Source organism: Arachis hypogaea, chromosome 15 (assembly GCF_003086295.3).
Source record: "Arachis hypogaea cultivar Tifrunner chromosome 15, arahy.Tifrunner.gnm2.J5K5, whole genome shotgun sequence".
NCBI lineage: Eukaryota > Viridiplantae > Streptophyta > Magnoliopsida > Fabales > Fabaceae > Arachis > Arachis hypogaea.
The window spans coordinates 59,053,634-59,060,336 of NC_092050.1; the positions used below are offsets into that span (position 1 = coordinate 59,053,634).

Below are 6,703 nucleotides of genomic sequence, written 5' to 3' on the forward strand. Positions count from 1 at the left end.
TCCTGTACGTCTTGTATAAATTACTTTTTATATCAAATATTTAGATGTTAAATAGGAATAAGGAATTAAATGGAATCAATAAAGGGAATAGAGTTGAGGTTTGGAGTTGCTTAGCCTTTCAGAATTAATTCTGGTAAAACTATCTTCTCTGCTTGTGAGTGATTTCTTCAATGGCAAGCTGTATATGATTGACACTGGTTTGAGTAGCTGCCAATACTCCTCCAGATCTGAACCCCAGGTTTAGTGCGAATCCATTCTGATTGAGGGTGAAGCTTCTTAGAATTCTAGCCTCTACCACAGAGACCCTAATCTCCCCGTAAATCAGCTGAACTGATGTCTCGAGAAGTCCCCAATGAAATTGTGGATTAGCCATCTAAGAGACGTATATTCAAGCTGGTGGTTCACCATTGTCCAATGAAAGACGCACTCTGAACCCATATAGAATGTGATAACCTTATGCCAATTCAATGCATTCATATTGATGAAGAACGAATATACATTTTTGAGATAGATTAAACACGGATCGAAGAAGAAATAGTAATACTTTTATTAATTCATAGGACCCAGCAGGGCTCCTCCCCTCAACCTAGAAGGTTTAGAAACTCATACTGAAAGTAAAATATAATGGTGAAAATGAAAATAGTGCGTGTTGTTGTAAAATACACTTTAAATACTAAACAGATGACTAGTAAGGGTAAAATAGTCTATTTAGTACTAAAATGCACTTCTGAGGCCCACTTTGTGAGTGTTTGGGCTGAGCTTTGATGAGATCCACGTGCTATGAGGCTCCTAAGGCGTGAAACGCTGGCTAGGGAGTCCTCTCTGGGCCTTTGGACGCTGGGCTCTGCTCTTTGGGCGCTGGATGCCTGGAAGGGGGCAGGAAGCTGACATTGGACGCCAGTTTTGGGCCTTCTAATCCGAAGCAAAGTACGGACTATTATATATTTTTGGAAAGCTCTGGAAGTCAGCTTTCTATATCCATTAAGAGTGCTCAATTTAAACTTATGTAGCTCTAGAAAAATCTCTTCCAAATACACGTAGGTCAGATCCGGACAGCATCTGCAGTGCTTTCTCTGTCTCTGAATCAGACTTCTGCTCTAGCTTCTCAATTTCAGCCAGAAAATACCTGAAATTGTATAAAAATACAAAAACTCATAGTAGAATCCAAAAATATGATTTTAACACTAAAACCTATAAAAACTGAATAAAAACTAAATAAAAATTATTAAAAATTATATGAAAGTGATGCCAAAAAATGTATAAAATATCCGCTCATCATTGCTCTCAGATTGTAGGGACTGGAGATATAATAAAAAAGACACAGGCTCAAATGTGAGTTGAAGTGCTTTAGGTAAGGAAGGGGTTAAGGGGTTGATGTGTAAGAAGATCAATGTCGGTAAAGATGCAACTTAGCTGTGAGATTTGAAATTTCTGCTCTTGTGGTATTGTATCAAGCATTTGTAAATTGTGCTTATTATTCCATATAAATGAAGGTTTCCTTTTTATAAAATCCTTGTCCCCCAAAAATTGTGGTTTTAAAATTTAGAGGTTTTTTATATTTTTTATTTTTTTGTTTGTTTTTTTTTTTTTCGATAGTTGATAAGCACTTTCAATCAAAGGAAAAGAAGACAAACCATCAAACAAAAATCAAACTACAAAATAAAAAAAACACACACACGTGTACACATAGAACACCAAAAATTAATAGGTGCGCTTAAGACCCGGTCCCATCCAAAATTTATCCCAAATCTAAATCAAATTTTGTCGAATTTATATTTGTTATTATTATTCGATCTAATTTTAGAGTTGTGTTTAAATCATACTTCGAATTGACTCAACCAAATGTTATGTTCTATGACTAAAATACATATTTGACGGTAAATTGGTAATGAAATTTTATGTTTTTATACTTCAATTAATTTTTTAATATTATATAATGTTATTTTTGTTTTAAAATAATTTAATTAAGCATAAATATTATGTAATACTTATTACATTTAATCTTTAAAGGTAAGACTTTATTAATTTGTCATATAAAATTTATAACATTGTATACACTAAATAATGAAAAATGTTAGGAAGTCAAAATTTTTTTATCAATATCATATTTTTATAATATTAGAATTAAAGGTTTAGAGTATATACTTTAAAAATTTAATATTTAGGATCTAAAATGTTGACTAAGTATTAGCAAAAAAATGAATTTTATTGGTTATGTGCAGTGATTATACATCGAGTCAAACGTTTTTAATAACCCAATTTATTTCAAGTTAATTTAAGGTAGGTTTAAATTTTTAAAAATAAACTCAGAAAAATATTATAATGGGTCTAGATCTAGTTAAATCTAGTAAACCATAATCTATGTACACACTTAAAAAGTAATAAGAGCCATTGAATAGCTTGTCCCACACTTCATCCTTTTAGCATTGTCATCAAAAGAAAAAAATACAAATTCAATTCGATTTTTGTCTATTTTAATAAAGAATAACGTGATTTTTATTAAAAAAAAAAAGGAACAATTTAACTTTTAACTTTTTTATTTTGAAACAATACAACTGTTCTATTTAAAAATTTACAAAAAATTAATAGTGAGTGATTTTTGTAAACTTCGAGTAATTAGTGAATAATTAGTTAATAAATTAATTATTAATTAAATAAATTAAAAAATAAAATTTTATGATTTAGGAAGGTAGAACTAATTAAAACAAAAATTTTGATACTAAATTTAAAAGATTTGGCTTAAAATCAGGCCGAATGAGCTGAACCAAACAAACCGAACCTAAAATAAGCCCAAAGACCAGTCCACTTATTTATATATATATATATATATATATATATATATATATATATAAAAGGATCTGAGCACGTTGAAGCAGAAGAGAAGCATAGAGAACACTAACCCCCTTTTTTCTTTAATCTTCAAATCCTTCTAATTTTCAATTCGGAGCTCCGATTGACGAGCCGTCAGCGGCTGCGCGTTCGTCTTAGAGTCTTCTTCAATTCTAATTCAACAAAGTGGTAAGAGTCTTCAATTTTTTCCCCAGTTCTCTGCCTCCATCTTTTCCACGTTTTTAGTTTGGGAATTGAGTGATTTTGATGATTTTGATGGTTTAGGGTTGAATTAGTATCAAGTAATTGTGGGTTCCATCAATATGTTCATGGGTAAGGGTATAGAATCATTATTTATTCTAATTTTGCCAATTTTATGATATTACGATAATGAGAATTTGTATGTATATGGAATTATATGGCATTAGGTTGTATGTATGTGAAATTGAAGTCAAATTAACGAAGTGTTATACTTGAATCGGAACTTTTGGTGGCTGGAACCTATAACACTTGATTTGGAACTTTGGAGGCTTGAATTGAGATGTTTGAGCTTGGGGAGAAATCGGCCAATGTATGATTTTGGTTTCTCGTATATAATATGTAACGTGTCGTGAAAATTTAGGCTAATTGACCCATAGGATAAGTTGAATTGAGTGTTGGTTGTTGAATTAAATTGTTGATTTGGATTGAATATGAATTTTGGCAACTGATTATGTGTGTGTGTGAAGTTCGTGTATAAGAGTTTTGAAATTGAGGTATGATTGGTTGAGGTAGGATGTGAGGCTATGTTTTTGTGATATGGTGTGTTTTGGTGTTGATTATGAGCTTAGGAAGTTGGTTTTGAATGGTGAAAGGTTGAAAATAGAGGTTAGAGTATTTTTATGAAAATCTTATTTTTGGCCGAATTTTGGCGAGTCATAACTTGGCTTCCAGACCCCCAAATTATTTCAAACCTGTTTTAAATAAAAATTGGGTTCGTGAATTTTACGCCGTTTGAAGAATGAATGAAAAATATTTTAAAACGAAAAAGTTATGTGCATCAAAAGTTTGGAGGGTGAAGCTAAAATTCTGCAGACTTAGCTAAAGTTTGATAATACATGGTTGCATGCGTACGCATACCCGTTGTACGCGAAGGGTCGTTTCTATTTGGGAGGCATGCGTACGCATACCTTGACATGCATACACATCTTGGGCCAAAATAGACCTATGCGTACGCATACACATGACATGCGTACGCATAGCCCTATTTTTTAGCAAATGGAATTTTAGTGTTTTAAACATGATTTCAAATCTCTAAACCTCTATTTTCATTCTTTTAGCCCCTAAAGATTAGTTTTAAGTGTAGTGATGAGATTAAGCTATGGAAAGGAAGGTTACTTGGAAGTAAAGGAAGATCTAGAATAACTGAATTGAGATGTTAATGATGAGATTGGGGATGACTATGTGTGGTCAGAATGGTTGAGATGTGTGTGTGGCCGAAATGGTCGAGATGGCAAGGTCTGGGTGTGATCCCGCTTGCGTATTAACTTGAAAATGTGTTCGGATGGCAAGTTGAGGACGAAAGTTTCCTCTCTTGTCGTGATGAGGATGTGGGAAAAGTGGAAAGGCATTCTCCTTCGTATTGTTTACCCCACATTCTTCTCTGGTTGCAAGGTGAAAAGGCACACTCCTTCGATGTGAAAAGGAACTCTCCTTCGTATATCCTCCAGGAGAAGGTGGAAAGGCACGCTCCTTCGATGTGGAAAGGAACTCTTCTTCGTGTATGAAGATGCGCAACCTAGAAACAAATGTTTGGGTTAGCTACTAGATGTGTCGGGTTCTGGCAATTTAACCGACACGTGAGCTGATGACCAGTAGGACAGGCATACATCATGTTGCATTTGTTTGCTTTGTTTGGGTGTGCATACTTGTTTTGGTTTGCCTAACTGATAAATTGTGTATAACTGGTAACTGTAATACTTGCTGTAACTGTTCTTTAGATATGTTTGCCTTATATTTGCTTGTGTCTGTGATTATCCTTCTGTTTGAGTACTTTGGGGGTGGACTGATAATAATGATGTTTTATTTTGAAATGGGCCAAAGGCCGAGCTGAGTTTATTTGGACCAGAGACCGAGTTGATTTGATTCGGGCCATAGGCCGTAATTGGTTGGATTAGTAATAAGTATTGGTTAACAAGGATTTCGTAGTAAGTGGCAATATATATAGAATGTTATGTTAGGTGAAAGTGAAAGCAAGGGTTAGAGTTATATTGTGACTTAGGTACCTTAGAAAGTTGTACCAAATCTATGGTTCAGTTTGTTCCTTTAAGTTTTATAATCTAAGTGTCAGTGTTCTAGGATTGTCTCTGGCTTTCCTGGGACCTTATTTATTATATATGTGGGCACCTTAACCATACTGAGAACCCTCGGTTCTCATCCATTCAATATTGTTGTTTTTCAAATGTAGGTCGTGATGCACCTCGGTGAGCGTCTGGAGTTTCCTCTGTAAGAGAAGTTGGTTATCTTGGGATTACTGTATTTTGTTTTATGCTTCGTATATATATGTATACATATTCTCCACCCTTGCATTTTGTATTTTATCCCTCCTAGAGGTTGACTTGGAGAAACAGATGTTTTGGCATATATGTTTTAGGGTTGCTCTTTTGGGTTATATGTATATGTATATGTATATATTTGCTTTGGCCGGTTCTAGCTTCGCGATCCGAGTCAGAAGCCTTGCTATATGTATCTTTGGAATTCTTCTCTCATACTCATCGCTTACGCGCGTGATGCAATTTTCTATTTAACGCTTTGCTTAACTTTTCTTCACAGGCTTCTAATTAAAATTCCTTTCAATTATTATTATATATATTTTTTTTTACTTTTAGAGGTCGTAATACCTTGCTACCTCAGCTTTATGACTTAAGCATAAGACTCTATGTGGTAGGGTGTTACAATTTTATTTGAAATCTGTAGCGGTTTTAAACCCTACAAATTATTAATAAGTTTTTTTTATTTTTGTCGATGGTAGTTAATTAAGTGGAGAAGACCATTGTTGGAAGTGGTGTCACACGAAGAAAAGATAATTGAAATACAAAGACCTTTCAAATAGAAAAATATATCGAATAAAGAATGAGAGAAGATAATAACAAAAATGTTGATAGTATTGGTATTGGTGTTGATAATGGTAGAGATATAATAATGATGACGATAAAGTATGATTAAACAATAGAAATAATAGAGGTAAAAAGTTATAATAATAAGTATGAAAAAGGTAGCAATAGAAATAGTGATAATTGGTCCTATTATTGAAAAGAATATTTTTAGAATTTTTAACCTTATAATTACAAATAAAAGTTCCTACAAAACTAGTTTCTATTAATATTTGACAGATTTTTTAACTAAATAATTGTATTGTTTCAAAATAAAAATTTGAAAAGTGTCCTTTTTTATTACAGATATCGTTTTATTTTTTGTAAAAATGGCGAAGGACCAACTTAGTGTTTACGTTAAGGTTATGAAAATCGGACCGGACTGATCGGTTCAACTGAATTAACCAGAAATCGGTCACCTAACCGGTCTGGATGACCCCCAGAACCGTCCTGCAAAAAATCTATAAAAAAACCGGTCGAATCGGTCAGATTTTTAAAAGTATCGGTTTTTCACCCTGGGTTCTAAACGGCGTCATTTTGAGACGCGAAAAAAAAAAACAAAAACTCGCATAGATGACCGCTTAACCTGATAACCCAACCCAACCCTTTATGCAAACTGGAGACCCAGTCCCCTCATTCACTAGCCACCACATATCAACCCTAATTTCACTCCCAATCTTCATCCAACAACGAAGGCCACCGTCCCTCCTAGTCTACCGCAATCGACACTGTCATCGGGCAGA

General features: G+C 33.8%; 1 long non-coding RNA gene across 1 annotated transcript; it reads left to right on the forward strand.

The window, feature by feature from the left end:
• The first annotated feature begins 2,844 nt into the window (after positions 1 to 2,844).
• LOC140179508 (uncharacterized) lies at positions 2,845 to 5,637 on the forward strand. The gene is made up of 2 exons (XR_011872992.1): positions 2,845 to 3,018; positions 5,276 to 5,637. It is a non-coding gene; the product is annotated as an uncharacterized lncRNA (long non-coding RNA).
• Positions 5,638 to 6,703: the final 1,066 nt, after the last annotated feature.